The sequence below is a fragment of the Octopus sinensis genome, linkage group LG2 (genome assembly GCF_006345805.1).
Source record: "Octopus sinensis linkage group LG2, ASM634580v1, whole genome shotgun sequence".
NCBI lineage: Eukaryota > Metazoa > Mollusca > Cephalopoda > Octopoda > Octopodidae > Octopus > Octopus sinensis.
Genome location: NC_042998.1, coordinates 80,189,087 through 80,205,589, shown reverse-complemented (window position 1 = coordinate 80,205,589; position 16,503 = coordinate 80,189,087). Strand labels below are relative to the sequence as shown.

Here is a 16,503-nt window from a genome sequence, read left to right as displayed (position 1 = left end):
ATTGATTATTGCTGGTTTACATCCATTTTCCATACAAGTGTATTTGTTAGGGCAATTGTTATTTAGCCCCAAGTCAAACTGAGGGAGATTTATGATCAAAAGCATTCCAATGCTGACCACACTAGTTTGCTTTTCAGGCTTTGTGTCCAAAATCATATCATTGAATGCTTCTTGTTTGTTTATGTCAGTATGGTGTGGTTTGAGAGTTGCTATTTCTAGCAGGTCAAGCAACCACAGAGGCTCCCCGTTTCACCTTGTTGAATGCTCTTATTGCTAATCACTCAACTATGAAATAAAACTGAAGCCTGTTTCCATTTTTGCATTTTGGTTAGTAAAACTCTTGATGTGAACTCATATGTTGAAACAGATTTTGTGGTATCTCATGAGGATCATTATGCTAATAATAAAGGGATATATACATACTGGTTCAATTTCACTTCATTTATTATTATGGGTCATTTGGCTAACCATTTAGCCCAGTGGTTCTCAACAATTTTTGGCCAATGGACCCCTTTTGATTCCTATTTTCCTATTTTATTCATAGTCATTTAATGTTTAAAAAATCCTATTATATTTTTGCTATTTATTGCAGATGAATTTTAACTACAAAATTTTATATTGACTTCAGTTGAGAACCTCTGATTTAACCAGTTAACTCTTCAATTGTTCAATTGACCAGCTATGTTTGTCAAGGTCATTTTGTCACCTTTGTGATGTCATCAATGACATGCCCTCTATATTCCACATCTGTTTCAGGTCTCCTTCACTATTTTCATTCTGTCAGGCAAACAGGAATAAGAATAGCTGGGTGCTTTGTTCAGCAACACAGCATGTTTATTGACAACCCTGAGATCTGAAGTGATGATCATATGGTTTGTAGTTCAGGACCTTAACTTCCTTACGGTAGCAATACCTTCAAAGGTTATGTAGCATTAAGTATAATGTTTTTTAAATCAGTTTTAAGTCTACTTTTCCATGCTTCTATGGGTCAGATGGAATTCATTGAGGCTAATACTGTACAACTGGATGCCTTTCCTATCACCAACCCTTACTTGTTTTCAAGCAAGATTGTATTTACCTACAGCTGGACTTGTTTTCAGGAGGGATTTGAAATACTCAAAACCACTTGAATGATGGTGATGCTCATTTTCAACCATCACTTGATGTCAAGACAGACATGGAGACACACACACATGCACACACACACACTGGGCTTCTTTCAGTCTCTATCTACCAAATTCATTCACAAGGCTTTGGCCAGCATGGGGCTATAGTAGAAGACACCAGCCCAAAGTGCCATGCAACAGTATTGAACCTAAAACTATGTGATTCAGAAACAAACTTCTTACCCACACAGCCACATCTAGAAAATTATTTCCGTTTTAAATCCGTAGACAATACAAATTATATACATAGATTGAATTTTTTTTTAGAAAATCAATATCTCATAACATTTCATAGCATTTTACAATGAACAAAGAGCATTAATAAAGCAAAAACAAAAAAAATGTAACTTATATATTTTATTGAGGTATTTAAAACTTAGAATTGAAACCAGATCACAGAATCTCTTCACTAGAAAAATTATCTCCGTGATCTTTTACAGGGTTTACCACTGAAGACAAAGAAAGACTTTTAGAAAATGTATGTAATGCACAGTATATTATTAGAACCCGGTTATTTTTAATATATAATTGGTGAGATGGCTAGAATTATTACATAAAGCTTTCATTTTAATTGACATGGTGCTATATAATACCAAGCCATTAAAATACTTGTAAGAAATATAATCTTATTTCAGTAGAAAACCCATACTTGGATTTTTGTTGTCTCCAATTCTGTATCATTGCATTGTAATGATGCTATTAATGAAATTATATAGATTATATTTCTTGTATTGTCTTGTATGTTTGTATGTGTGTGTGCAATTACATGTATATATATGCATATATTTATGTATATAATAATTATATATATATATATTTATATAGTTATGTATGTGTGTATGCATGTACATGCTACAAATACACACACACACATATATATATATATATATATATAAGTTCATATACAAATTATATACATATGTACATATACATGTATGTGTGTATGCATATACATATGTGTATATATATATACATACACACACACACACATACACATCCATGTGCACTTACATATATATGCACATACTTATTTATCTACCTATACAGAATCCTACTTCCTTTCTGTCTCTCGTCATCTCAGTTTGCTCATTTCTATCTCACTAATATTTTTGTTACTTTCCCGTTGTGGGATATATTTGCAATTTTTAATTCTATTTCATGTCAGTAATGCTGAGACATGGTAACTCTCATGTTTAAAAAGCTAGCTTGGCACTTAACTGTAATTATATAACTATCACTCATTTTTCTCCTTTTTTTTTCCATGTGTATTGTGTTATATGTATGTGTATATATATATATAATATATATATATATATATATATATATATATATATATATGTATATATGTATATGTATATATGTATATATATAATATATGTATATATGTATATGTATATATGTATGTATATATATATATACGTATATATATGTATATATGTGTGTATATATGTATATATGTATATATATATGTATATATATGTATATATGTATATATATATATGTGTATATATGTATATATATGTATATATGTATATATATATATGTGTATATATGTATATATATGTATATATGTATGTATATATGTATATATATGTATATGATGATGATGATATGTATATATATATATATATGTATATATATATATATGTGTATATATATATATATGTGTATATATATATATATATGTATATATACACACACATATATACGTATGCACACACACACATATTCAAACACACTAGCACATACACACCACACAGATATACATATATCCTTACATGCATACATTTCACTTTATCTAGAATAAATTAGAAAGAAAATGAGTGCATGACACTAACTTTGATGGTTCCACCCCATCCTATCGATACACACATGCATCTGCATGTTCTTACACATACACACATGAGTTTTTACGCATACACACACACTTGCATGCATGTTCTCACACACATTAGCGCAGTTAGCTCCTTTGTTTAATTTTGGAATCATTCAGTGATTAATTATCTTTTTTTTTTATACACTCATTTATTGCCATCTATTTAGGAATTTCTCACACAAAGATGCTGACTAAACACAATGCAATTTTTTTTTAAGCTTGTGCCCTCCCCCACCTCTTTTTTTTAAAGAAGAGCCTTTATATTATGTAGAAATTTGTCAATGGCATTTTATTTTCTTGTAGAACTTGATATGATACTTTTATGGTGCAGGCATGGCTGTGTGGTTAAGAAGCTTGCTATGCAACCATGTAGTTTTGGGTTCAGGCCCATTGCATGGTTCTTTGGGTAATACCTTCTACTATAGCCGCAGGCCAGCCAGAGCCTTGTGAATGATTTTGGTAGATGGAAACTGTGTGAAAGCCCATTGTGTGTGTGTGTGGTTTTGTGTTTGCCCCCACCCACTACTTGTTGATTGGTGGTGGTTTGTTTGCGTCCCTGTAATTTAGCAGTTTGGCAAAAGAGACTAATAGAATAAATATCTGATTCAAAAATTAGTACTAGGGTTGATTTATTTGATTAAACCCTTCAAGAAAGTGCCCCAGCATGGCTACAGTCCAATATACTGAAGCAGGTAAAAGATAAAAGATATAATATTAGGTGGCTGAGAAGTCACCCCCCCCCCCAATCTCACTGGCCATGCTGACTTCATGTTCTAGTAAAAATGAAGCAAATCACTATTTTTTCTTCTAAGGAGATTGCCTCACTTTATTCCTGGCCCCCCCAATTCCTGACTGAGTTGTCAAAATATCTTTACAACAACTCTCTCTTCTCATGCTGTGACTATGACCATTAGTGGTCAAGGATTTCCATGCCAAAGCCTGAAGATTTGTGTATTTTTTTGAAGATACTACAGTGGTTTCCCTTTACTATCTGTTAGCTTTGCTTGTCTCCTAGCAAAGAATGAAAAGCATAATTGACCTTAGTAAGGTTTGAACTCAGTGTTGAGAGCTGGAATGAAAATCATAAGTTATTCTTTCTGATACTCTAGCAACTCATCAAAACTAACACCTTTATTAAGATGACCTACAATTTAAAAAAATTGGTTTGCATGGGAATTCATGTTTATTTCTCCAAAAGTTAGTCAGAAAAGGGAGGTAAATGTCTATAGGTTTGGTCAGACTGATCACATTGTCATTGTCTGATCTGGACATCTGCAACGAAAAGCATGTGCTTGCCCCCACACCAAGTGCATTACAAGTTCGACTAGGCCCTTTCTCCTCGGTAGACTTTTCACAGACAGAACTCTGTTTAAGGCATCTAAGAACAAAGTGGTGGTGTTAAACTGAGTGGCATGCTATATTTATCAGCCAAGGATACTCTTTTACTTGTTTCAGTCATTTGACTGCAGCCATGCTGGAGCACCACTTTTATATGTTATTGAAAGGAATGTAGCAAAGTGAATCCAGAGACATAGTATTCAATGTGATTGTACTGCTGCTGCTGTTGCTTGCAGTAGTAGTTCAAGAGATGTGAGATTACTAATTATGACTGTATTTGTTTTTCTGAGTTGAGATACCTCACTCTTTTTGCATAATTTTACTTTATAGGGAATATACTCTGGTCCTTTCAAAGCAAATTACCTGTGATTAGTGTCCCATCCAGTGGCATATTCATTTTCCTCTCATTTAACAAGAGGCAACCTCTGCATGATCATTGAACCCATTAGAAACAGCAGCCAAATATTTAACAGATTTAATGATCACTAGCTACTGCCTCAAGATAAGACAAACATTGTCCTAGATAAGCTGTTTGAATATAAGATGAAGTGGTTCCAATTGGAATAGGTCTTTTGGATCAGTAACCTGGGGTTAAACAACAACAACTACTACAGTAAATAGACCTAAGTATTAGGTGGAGACAAATTGGCTGAGTGGATAAGGAAATTATCTCTCAACTCATATGTCTTGATTTCAAATCAATATCTGGTGCTTCAATGTGAATTAGAGCAGCACACTGAATTAAATATGACTCTGTCATATTGATGTTGAGAAAGGTACCAGAGATGCTTTGAATGTCACCTGCTAAAGACAGAATGTCTCCTATCTAGAAAAAGATCTCTCTCTCATCCAGTTTACACCATGAAACTATAGTTTAGCTTTGATTCATATGAAGTAGCGAGGAGCTCTGGAACATTTGATATATTTTAAGTATTAACTAGCATGACTATAGTTTAGTACTTGACTTTGTTTCCTGATAGTTTTTTTTATAAAACATATTTTTATAGATGCAGGCATGGCTGTGTGGTAAGCTTGCTTCCCAACCACATGGTTCTAGGTTCAGTCCCACTACATGGCATCTTGGACACTCATAGGGCATTGGTTGGCCCAAGGCTATTTTAGAAGACTCTTGCCAAAAGTGCCATGCAGTGGAAGTTGAACCTGAAACCCTGTGTTTGAAAGCAAGCTTCTTAACCACACAGCCATGTTTGTGAATTCTGTTTTTTTTAATGAATATTTTTTTCCTCAGAAAGAAAAGAAGTTCATGACTGTGTGGTAAGAAGTTTTCTTTCTAATTACATGGTTCTGGGTTCAGTTCCACTGTATGACACCTTGGGAGTCTTCTGCATTAGCTTTGAGCCAATCATAGCCTTGTGAGTGTATATGGTAGACAGAAACTGAAAGAATTCCATTATATACACATATATGTATATATCTATATGTGTGTGTATCCTTGAATTTATGTCTGTCCTCTAACACCACTTGACAACTGGTGGTTGGTTTGCTTATATTCTTGTAGCTTAGCAGTTTGGCAAATGATACCAATGAAATAAGTACTGGGGTTGATTTGTTTCATTAAATCCTTCAAGGCAGTGCCCCAGCATGGCCATAGTTCAATGACTGAAACAAGTAGAACATAAAAGATTAAGAAAGTTATGAGAAAACAAAGATAGTGGAAGGAATGAGGTACCAAACTGTACTTAAGCCCATTAGCTTAGTGTTTGCCTTCAGTTGTATATTCAAATAGGTTAACTCATTTTCCTTAATACAAATATCTACATTTTTATAAGCTTAAGAGTTATCTCCAATATCACTTATCTCTGTATTATATCTTAACAAGTTTGGTTTATGTTTAAGCAATCCAATAAAGCAGACAGTTGAATGTTTAGAAAGTGTGATAAAATACTTAGCTGTATTTTGAACTTACTGCAATCATCTATGTACCAGCTTGGTCCACCGGTACTCCAACCACAGATTCACTTTGGTGAGCAAACATGTCTATCTTTCACTGTTATTTTAGTATAAATGTGAAAATGTATGATACATGTGTATTTTTTTATGCATAATGTTATGTGTGTATTTTTACAACTCTTAATACATGTAGAAATACTGACACATACATACACATTCTGAGTTCAAATTTCACACAAGGTCAATCAAAATAAGTGCAGGGGTCAATGTAATCAACTATACGAGTTCCCTGTTTTTTCTACCCAGTTTGGTAAATCAATAATCATCTGTGACCTGTTTTCTTTTTAATATTTAAATGGAAAAAACAAGAACAAACTATTTTTCCACCTCACTCTTATCCTTGTTCAGGGATATATTACTTGAGCCGGTAACAAAGCAATTTTCTCTCTCTCAGTAGAAGGCAGATTGTATGATTCTTTTATCTTCTTTTACTCCTTTCAGTCATTAGACTGTGACCATGCTGGAGCACTGCCTTGAAAAACTTTAGTTGTACAAATCCACCCAAGTACTTTTTTTTTCAAGCCTGGTACTTATTCAGTCTCTTTTGCTGAACAGCTAAGTTACAGGGATGTAAACACACCAACCCCAGTTGTCAAGCAGTGGCATGGGGGACAAAGATACATACACACACACACACACACACACTCTCTCTCTTCCACTCACACACACAGACACACACATATATTACATGATGGGCTTCTTTCAGTTTCCCTCTACCAAATCCACTCACAAGGCTTTGGTTGGCCTGAGGCTATAGCAGAAGATACTTGCTGAAAGTGCCATGCAGTGGAACTGAAACCAGAACCATGTGGTTGGGAAGTAAACTTCTAACCACACAGTGATACCTGCACCTACTTATATAGGAAGAGTGACAATAACGAGCTTATTATATGTAGTGCTCAGGTAGACTATAACTCATTAGAAAATAGTAAAAGATTGGACAAAATGCAGAGTTAATAATAAATACGAATAAAGACAAGACAGCAAAAATAATCAAAAATGCATGAATTGTAGACAGGATAAGACAGCTAACTGAACAGTAGAAGAGTCATCAAGACAAGAGGATGCATAGGCATGTCAAGAGTAATACTGGGAATTTCAGAAAGCATGGAATTTTTCGAAGGGTACAAGGTCCTGGGACCTAACAACTGACAAGGGTAATTTATTTGATGCTTTGATAATTTGGAGTGTGAAAAAATGTTTCCAAAAGATATGGGTGCTGTGTTTTTTTGTTTTTTTTTGTTTTATAAGCATGTCAAGTGTGGTAAGAAACTTGCTTTCTAACCACAAGGTTCCAAGTTCAGTCCCACTGTATGGCAGCTTGGGCAAGTGTCTTCTACTATAACCTCAAGCCAACTAAAGCCTTGTGTATGGATTTGGCAGATGGAAACTGATAGAATTCTGTCGTGTGTGTGTGTGTGTGTGGTGTGTGTGTGTGTGTCCCACCACTGCTTGACAAGCTGTGTTAGTGTGTTTACATGCTCATAACTTTGCGGTTCAGCAACAAGATTGATAGAAGAAATACTAGATTTTACACAAAAAAAAACCCATTGCGGTCGATTTGTTCAACTACAATTTTTCAAGGCAGTACCTCAGTATGGCCACAGTCTAATGACTGGAACAAGTAAAAGATAAAATATATCTCTATCTATCTATCTAACTATATATATATATGTATATATATATATGGATTTCATTGCTGTCTTCTGTATTTAATTTATTGCTGCTGCTTTCTGTCCCCCTTTTTACTCCTTTTCCTTTGAATTGTAGTGCACCTGAGCACTGTATACAATAAGCTTATATCTTTATATATAAATGTATATAACTATGTATGTAAATATATACAGGCACACATATATATATTTTATATGCTTAAACTTATCAGATGTTTCTTGTTATCTTCATATCTTTTCATATAAACATTCAAGGTTTGTCATTCAGTAGAGCTGTCCTGGCATCTATACATCTGAGCCTAGTTTGAAAGTGTGTATTTGTATGTATGTGTAGTTTTATATACACGTAGATAAATGTATTTATGTCTCTATATGCATAAATGTGTGTGTGTGTGTGTATGATGGCTTTATATGTAAATATGTATTTGTAGTGCATATTCTTATTTGTATATGTGAATAGTATATGCATGTGTGTGCGCATATATATATATGCATATACATATATATATATATATAGTGTGCATTTTTATATGTGCGTGCATGTACATATATTTGTATATATATCTGTTTTTATTTGTATGTACATGCATATATGCATATGTTGTGTGTGTGCATGTGTATATATATATGCATACATGCACATACATAAATGTATACACTGTGTGTTTTCATATGTATGTACATGCATATATGCATGCATATGTATGGTGAATGTACATGTACATACATATATATGTGTATATATATATATATATATATATATATATATATATATATATATACACACACACACACACACACACACACATATATATTCACATCCACATATACTTACACACACACATACACGCACACACACTCTTCACTATTTTGCTACATGATGACTAAATGCTTCATAGACAATTTCCTGCTGGTTTAGTTTCATTTTTTTTTTTTTAAGCTTTCGTTTTGAAAGCCACCCTTCTGAGCATATGTTTTATGAACAGTGTTAGTTTGTATAAATAATACCTACATCATACTTATCATAATGCAGAAATCTATTTTTACCTCAACAAATTCTTGGTACAGATAATTTCCTTATCTGCGTTTTCCTTCTTTTCTTTTTTTCTTTCTTGCCTATAAGAACTCCTTTACCTACCCCCAGGAACTCTTTCTCATCATCTCAGTTTCAACTATAATTCAACTCATATTCATTTCCAAACCATTTTCCCTGTTTTACCCTGAACAAACATAATCAACATTATTTCCATTATAGTATAGCTGTAACCGAGTTTTGTTTTTCCCCTTACTTTCTGTTTCCTTTTATTTATTTATTTATTTTTTTGTAACACTGTTTTCTTCATCTTTTATCTGGGTTGGCTTTGTCTCTCATTCTGTTGACTCCACAAGGATAAAAGGCAAAGTGAGATTTGAATCCTTTACATTTGGAGTTAAAATCTCACCAGAATTGATAAAATAAAGTACCAGTTAAGTACTGGGATTACATTAATCAACTGTGCCTTCCATCATATTTGTGGCCTTATGCTTTAACGAGAAATTATTATTATTAACATTATAAGGCGGCCAGCAGGCAGAATCGCTTGCACATTGGGCAAAATGCTTAGTGGCATTTTGCCTGTCTTTACATTCAGAGTTCAAATTCCGCTGAGGTCGACTTTGCCTTTCATCCTTTCGGGGTCAATAAATTAAGTACCTATTTCTTTACTACCCACAAGGGGCTAAACACAGAGCGGACAAACAAGGACAGGCAAACGGATTAAGTCGATAACATCGACCCCAGTGCGTAACTGGTACTTAATTTATCGACCCCGAAAGGATGAAAGGCAAAGTCGACCTTGGTGGAATTTGAACTCAGAACGTAACGGCAGACAAAATACGGCTACGCATTTCGCCCGGTGTGCTAACGTTTCTGCCAGCTCACCACCTTTATAAATTAAGTACCAGTGGAACACTGGGGTTGATATAATCAACTTGTCCCCTTTCCCCAAATTTCAGGCCTTGTGCCTATTGTAGAAACGATTATGATTATTATTATGGCTGCAAGCTAGCAGAATTGTTAGCGTGACAGGAAAAATGCTTAGTTGCATTCCATCCATCTTTATGTTCTGAGTTCAAATTCTACTGAGGTTGACTTTACCATTCATCCTTTTGGGGTTGATGAAATAAGTACCAGTAACACATTGGGTCAATGTAATCGACTTGCCCTTCTCCCCTAATTTCAAGCATTGTGCCTTTAATAGAAAGGATTATTATTTGCAGAATTGTTAGCATGCTGGGCAAAATTCTTAGCAGCATTTCGTCTGTCTTTGCGTTCTGATTTCAAAGTCTGCTAAGGTTGAGTTTACTTTTCATCCTTTTTGGATCAAAAAAATAAGCACCAGTTGAACATTGAGGTCAATGTAATCGACTTGTCACCTCCCCCAGAATTTCTGGTCTTGTGCCAAAATTTGAAATCATCATCATTATTATTATTATTATTGTGGGAAGTTGGCCGAATTGTTAGCATACCAGACAAAATGCTTAACTGCATTCCGTCTGTCTTTATGTTCTGGGTTCAAATTCTGCAAAGGTCAACTTTGCTTCAGTCAGGTACTTAGTTCAAAATAATTGATTAGCCCCCTCCCCCAAAATTTTAATATTTTTGCCTATAATACAAAGAATTATTAGGTTGGTGGAATTGTTAGAATGTTGGACAAAAATGCTTTGTGGTTCCAGCTCTTTATGTTGTGAGTTCAAATCATGCCTAAATCAACTTTGCTTTTCATCCACTGGAGGTATGAAAATAAAGTGCCATTCAAGTGTAGGGGTTGATATTATTGACAGTTCAAAGGTGGAAAGCTGGTAGAATTATTAGCATACCAGGCAAAATGCTTGGCAGCATTTCGCCCATTTTTACGTTCTGAGTTGAATTTCTGCCAAGGTCAACCTTACCTTTCATTCTTTTGGGGTTGATGAAAAAAGTAAGCAGTCAAGCACTGGCGTTGATGTAATCGGCTTACCCTCTGCCCCAAACTTGTTGGCTTTGTACCAAAAGTTGAAACTGATATTATTGACAGTTCAAGGAATATCTGAATAGTGTACTTTAGTGAACAATATATTTGTTCCTTTAAAAGGTTCAGGAGCTGTACAGGGTTGAAGCATTTTTGGTCTTGAAGAAGAAAACCTAGTTTCTAAGATAATAGTTTTGTTATTTAATAAACACACACACCACCAACACCACCACCATTATCATCATCAATGTCATCATTATCATCATCATCACCACCACTCAGCTCCAAGTCAGCCTAGCTTATAATCAGTGGTATTCCAGACATGGTGATCCTGAATTTTTCCAGACACATTATATCCTGTGTATCTTTTTTGAAAGTTTAAGGTAGTATTTCAGTTCAAGGTGGCTGAGTGACCATGCAGAGGCTCCTTCTTCAGCTCATTTTAAAGAGAGATTGTCAGAGACATAAATACACCAGCATCAGTAATGGCAGTGGGGACAAACACACACACACACATAATGGGCTTCTTTCCATCCACCAAATTCACTCACAAGGCTTTGGTCAGCCTGAAGCTATTGTAGAAGACACTTGCCCAAGGTGCCATGCAGTGGGATTGAATCCGGAACCATGTGGTTGGGAAGCAAGCTTCTTACCACACAGTCTTAGTGAAGTTTTCAAAAGAAACTATCATTAATATTGAATAGTCCTTGGTATGTTTATCCTGCTCAGATTGAATAGACTTAGCACCCAACATTTCTTTCTATGAGATGGTGTGTGCACTGTGTTTTAATATTGCTGAAGAAGACCAAGTAGGTGAGATCTATTTTTGTGATGTTTTGGACGCCTTCTTCAGATATGCAGGTTTATTATCATTTTGTCACAGGCCAGCTCTAATACATCAGACCCATGATAAAAAGCATTCCAGCCTTGACCAGCTTTTTGTCAGACATAGTAATAAATCAGGAATGTGATTTAAGAAGGATTTGGTTACTATTTCTAACATGTCAATTGATTTCTTTTTTTCTTATTCTTCATTGGATCCAACTTAACAATAGTTTAGGAATGATGTAATTAGTGCAAGAGTGTGTGTGTGTTTTGTGGGGGAGGTGCATGATGGCAAATAAATGATTGAAATATACAATGAAAGAAATTAATAGCAATAACAATTACTGACTGACCTAAATTAATTCTGTCTTTTCTGTGTGCCAAAAGAAAGTTAATATTTCAAATCTCCTAAGCATAAGATACATTGAAGCACAAAATACAAAACAGAAATGCAAGGCCAAGAAATAGAAAAAGAAGAAGAATGGAAGGAGGAGCAGAAAGAAAAGACAAAAGAGAACATTGGAGCATTGATTGTCTATAGGGTAAAAATTCTAACTAATTGTGAGGAAGGAAGATCTTGATTCAAGTGAGGCTTGAGTTTGGTTTGCCTAATAAAGCACCACTGCATGATGTGCAAGTAGAACTGCAAGGAAGTGCAACGGTGTGTTATTTCTAGCAGTTTTGCTAGGGTTCTTCATTCACGCTTCAGTAAAAATCAATTTTACTTCAAGCTATTGAGTCTTGATGGTCTTTCTATGTCAACTCTTTTCTATACTGACTGTACTGCAGAAATACCATTTCTTCTGTTGTGTGTGCTTGTGTGCTTGTACATGCATCTCTGCATGCTTGTATACATGCCTGCCTATGAATTCAGTGTGTGCACATGTGCATGATAGTACATACATGCATTTGTATATGTGTGCACTAGTATAATACATGTATACATTAGCATATGTGCATACATGTGTTTATGCATATGGATACATATGTGTGTGTATGGACATGTGTGTATGTAAATGCATATATGCATTTGTATGTATATATACATATACATACATGCATCATGCATGCATGTGAATGTGCTTCCATGTGAATGCATGCATAATGTTACCTTTACATGTATATGTTTGCACATGTATGTGTGCATAATGTTTATTGTTTGCACCTCCCTTGTGTATACAATGTAGTGTGTGTGTATAATGCTCTGTGTATATATGTGCGTGTGTGTGTGTGTGTATATATATATATATATGTGAATCCACGTTGTGCATGTATGCATGTGTATGCCTGTGTCTGGTTGTGTGTGTGTGTGTGTGTGTGTCAGCTATATAATTTATGCTATAAGGTTGTATTGTACCTACAAACTCATGCATTTTATGTTCATGCTTTTTATTGAATATATTGCATGTGTATATATGTTCAAGCAAACATCCAAGCTGTTGTGTATGTGTATATAATGTACATAAGCATACATTTCCCATATATGCATGTATTTGTATAAGATTTCTTAGTGACCCAGAACTAAGACAGCATTTACATAATAATATAATATCAAACGCTGCTTTAATTATGGGATACTGTATGTATGATTAATATCCTTTCAACAATTTGTGGTATGTGAAAATGCACGTGCACATGCTTTTGCGTGTGCATGTGCTCATGTGTATGTATGTGCTTTGTGTGTGTGTGTGTGTGTTTGTATGGGTGGGCGCACTCTTATGTGTTAGGTGAAAGTCTGAACAAAGAAAGATTTCTGTCTGGAGGGATTTTTTTCTTGTGTGTGTGTGTGTATGTGTTTGTGTTTGTGTGTGTGTGTGTGTGTGTGTGTGTATGTGTTTGTGTGTGTGTGTGTGTGTGTGTGCAAAGAGGGTTCTTAACTTATTTTCTTAAACACATATATACTTGTGTATGAATGCATTTTCATATGTATGTGTTTATGTAATATATATATACATCTTTGTGTATATGAATATATATACATGCAGTCATCTACATGCAGCTACACATGCATATGCATATATAACTATACTATGAATATGCATGTGTATCTCTACAATGAATATTGAACGTTTTTTCTTTTTTCCTTTTTTTTTCCACAATCTATTTGAAGTGAAAGAATGTATAAATTATTTCTGCTATCACTGTTATTATTAGTATTATTATTATCATAATCATCTTCATTTTTTTTGCTGATGTAGTAAGTGATTAACAAAAATGATGTAATGTTCTTTTCTATTGAGGATCGATGATTTAACACTTTAAGATTTAGAAGAATGCTATTAATGATGTTTAACCACAGGTCAAGCTTGATCAAGCAGACAAACTTATGATTAAATGTATTTCCAACTGTGACCACCCTATCGTTCTGTGAGCATTCTGGACTACATCATTTATATGTGTTCATCCTTTCTTTTTCATTAAAAAACAATAGTGTGATTTGAATGGGATTAACTGTAATTTTTGGCAGTCGCAGGACTATGTAGAAGCCACTTCACTGAAGAATGATTTTGAAGAAAACAATGATATTAACACACTTACACACTATAAGGCAGTGAGCTGGCAGAATTGTTAGCAAGACGGGTACAGTGCTTAGTGGTATTTCATCCGTCTTTACACTTGTCCTGAGTTCATATTCCACTGAGGTTGACTTTGTAGTTCATCCTTTTGGGGCCAATAAAATAAGTACCTGTTGAGTATTGGTGCCAAAATTTGAAATCAATATTCAAGGAATTTCGTATTTAAGTGCAGGTATGGCTGTGGGGGAAGAAGCATGCTTCTCAACCACATGGTTCTGGGTTCAGTCCCACTGTGTAGCACCTTGAGCATGTGTTTTCTACTATAGCCTTGGGCCGACCAAAGCCTTGTGAGGGGATTTGGTAGATGGAAACTGAAAGAAGCCCATCATATATATATGTATGTGTGCATATATCAGTGAGTGTGTGCTTGTGTTTGTTACCCCATCACCGCTTGGTAACCAGTGTTGGTGTGTTTATGTCCCTGTAACTTAGCAGTTTGGCAAAAGAGACCAGTAGAACAAGTACCAGGCTTAAAAAAATAAGTCCTGGAGTCGATTTCTTCAACTAAAAGGTGGTGCTCCAGCATAGCCGCAGTCACATGACTGAAACAAATAAAAGAATAAAAGAATATACAGGCATGGAGCCAATAAAGGATTATCATTGAAACAGTGCTAGAACTTCCATGTACCCATAAACCTCAACTAGGTCTCACTCAAACAGCTGTCACCTGTCTTAATCACTGATCACAAAATATGACAACTAAATGTATTAAAGTCTGAGGATTAAAAATTTTACTATATTTCCATTGGAATACATTGTCTTTGTTTAAAATTAATTTTTGAAAATAATGAAAAATCTATTAAAATAATCTTGTCATTATTCACAAGTGTTTCAGATTTATAGTAACATGACATTTTGATAGGAAGGTTTTAATTTATGTTTATGAATTTGTGTTGCAAGACTCCTGATTTAGATCTTTGTAAAACAAGGAATTTGTATCATAGAACTAAGAAACCGTCTCTGGTGTGTTGGTATCAAAAGGGTTAAAGATTTCTAATGGAGGTCCCCCATCTCTCTCTCTCTCTCACACACACACACATACCTCTTCCACTATTTTACTGGTTTCAGTCATGGGACTATGATAAAACAAACTTGAAACCTTCAATGTTTTAGGTTATCTTGAACAAACCAATCAATCCTTTTTCATTCTATATAAATATATATATATATATATATATATATATATATGTAAGAAAAATTGAAAATGGAGACAAATGCACTTCATATCATCAACATATGTTTCGATGGATGCATTCAAAATATAAATCCGACAGGATGAATAATGTGGAGCAATGTATCAATCTTATCAGGGAAGATATAAACACTATATATAATGTGTTGTTCTGTAATAGAAAAATCAACAAAAAAGTACTCCATCTAGTGAGAGAAAAACATTTATTTAAAGGACATGATACATATTTTTAAGTGCTACTAATAGTTTCATATATTGAGAAATATCTCAAAAATATTCATCTGGTAAAAACCACATATCATATCATTATGATATGTGGTTTGTGCCTGATGAATATGTTTGAGATAATTGTCAACATATGAAACTATTAGTAGCACTTAAAGACATGTATTGTGTACTTTAAATAAATAATATATATATCCACTCCGAGAGTGTAAGCACCCTCTACACTCTTGGAGTAGTTGACGTTAGGAAGGGTATCCAGCAGTAGAAACCTTGCCAGATCAGATTGGAGCCTGGTACAGCTTTCTGGCTTGCCAGTCCTTAGTCAAACCATCCAACACCCTGCAGTATGGAAAGTAGATGTTAAACGATGATGATGATGATAAATATATATATATTTCATAATCATCATTGTTTAATATCCACTTTTCCATGCTTGCATGAGTCTGATGGAAGGAATTTGTTGAACCAGATTTTCTATGACTGGATGTCTGGCTGTCCTTCCTGTTGCCAGTTCTTACATGTTTCCAAGTAAAGTGATATATTTCCCCATGGCCAAATATACTTTATTTTTATGGAAGACTGGATTCGAACAATATCGCTTGTATGACAGTGATGCTCATTTACAATCATCACATGATGCCAAGACAAGAACAGAAACACACACACAGATA

The 16,503-nt window shown here is 34.5% G+C and overlaps 1 protein-coding gene across 2 annotated transcripts in view; it reads left to right on the top strand.

The window, feature by feature from the left end:
• Positions 1 to 16,503, top strand: part of LOC115232532 — a 277,962-nt gene that overhangs the window by 26,643 nt on the left and 234,816 nt on the right. The gene's annotated exons all lie outside the window — the stretch shown is intronic.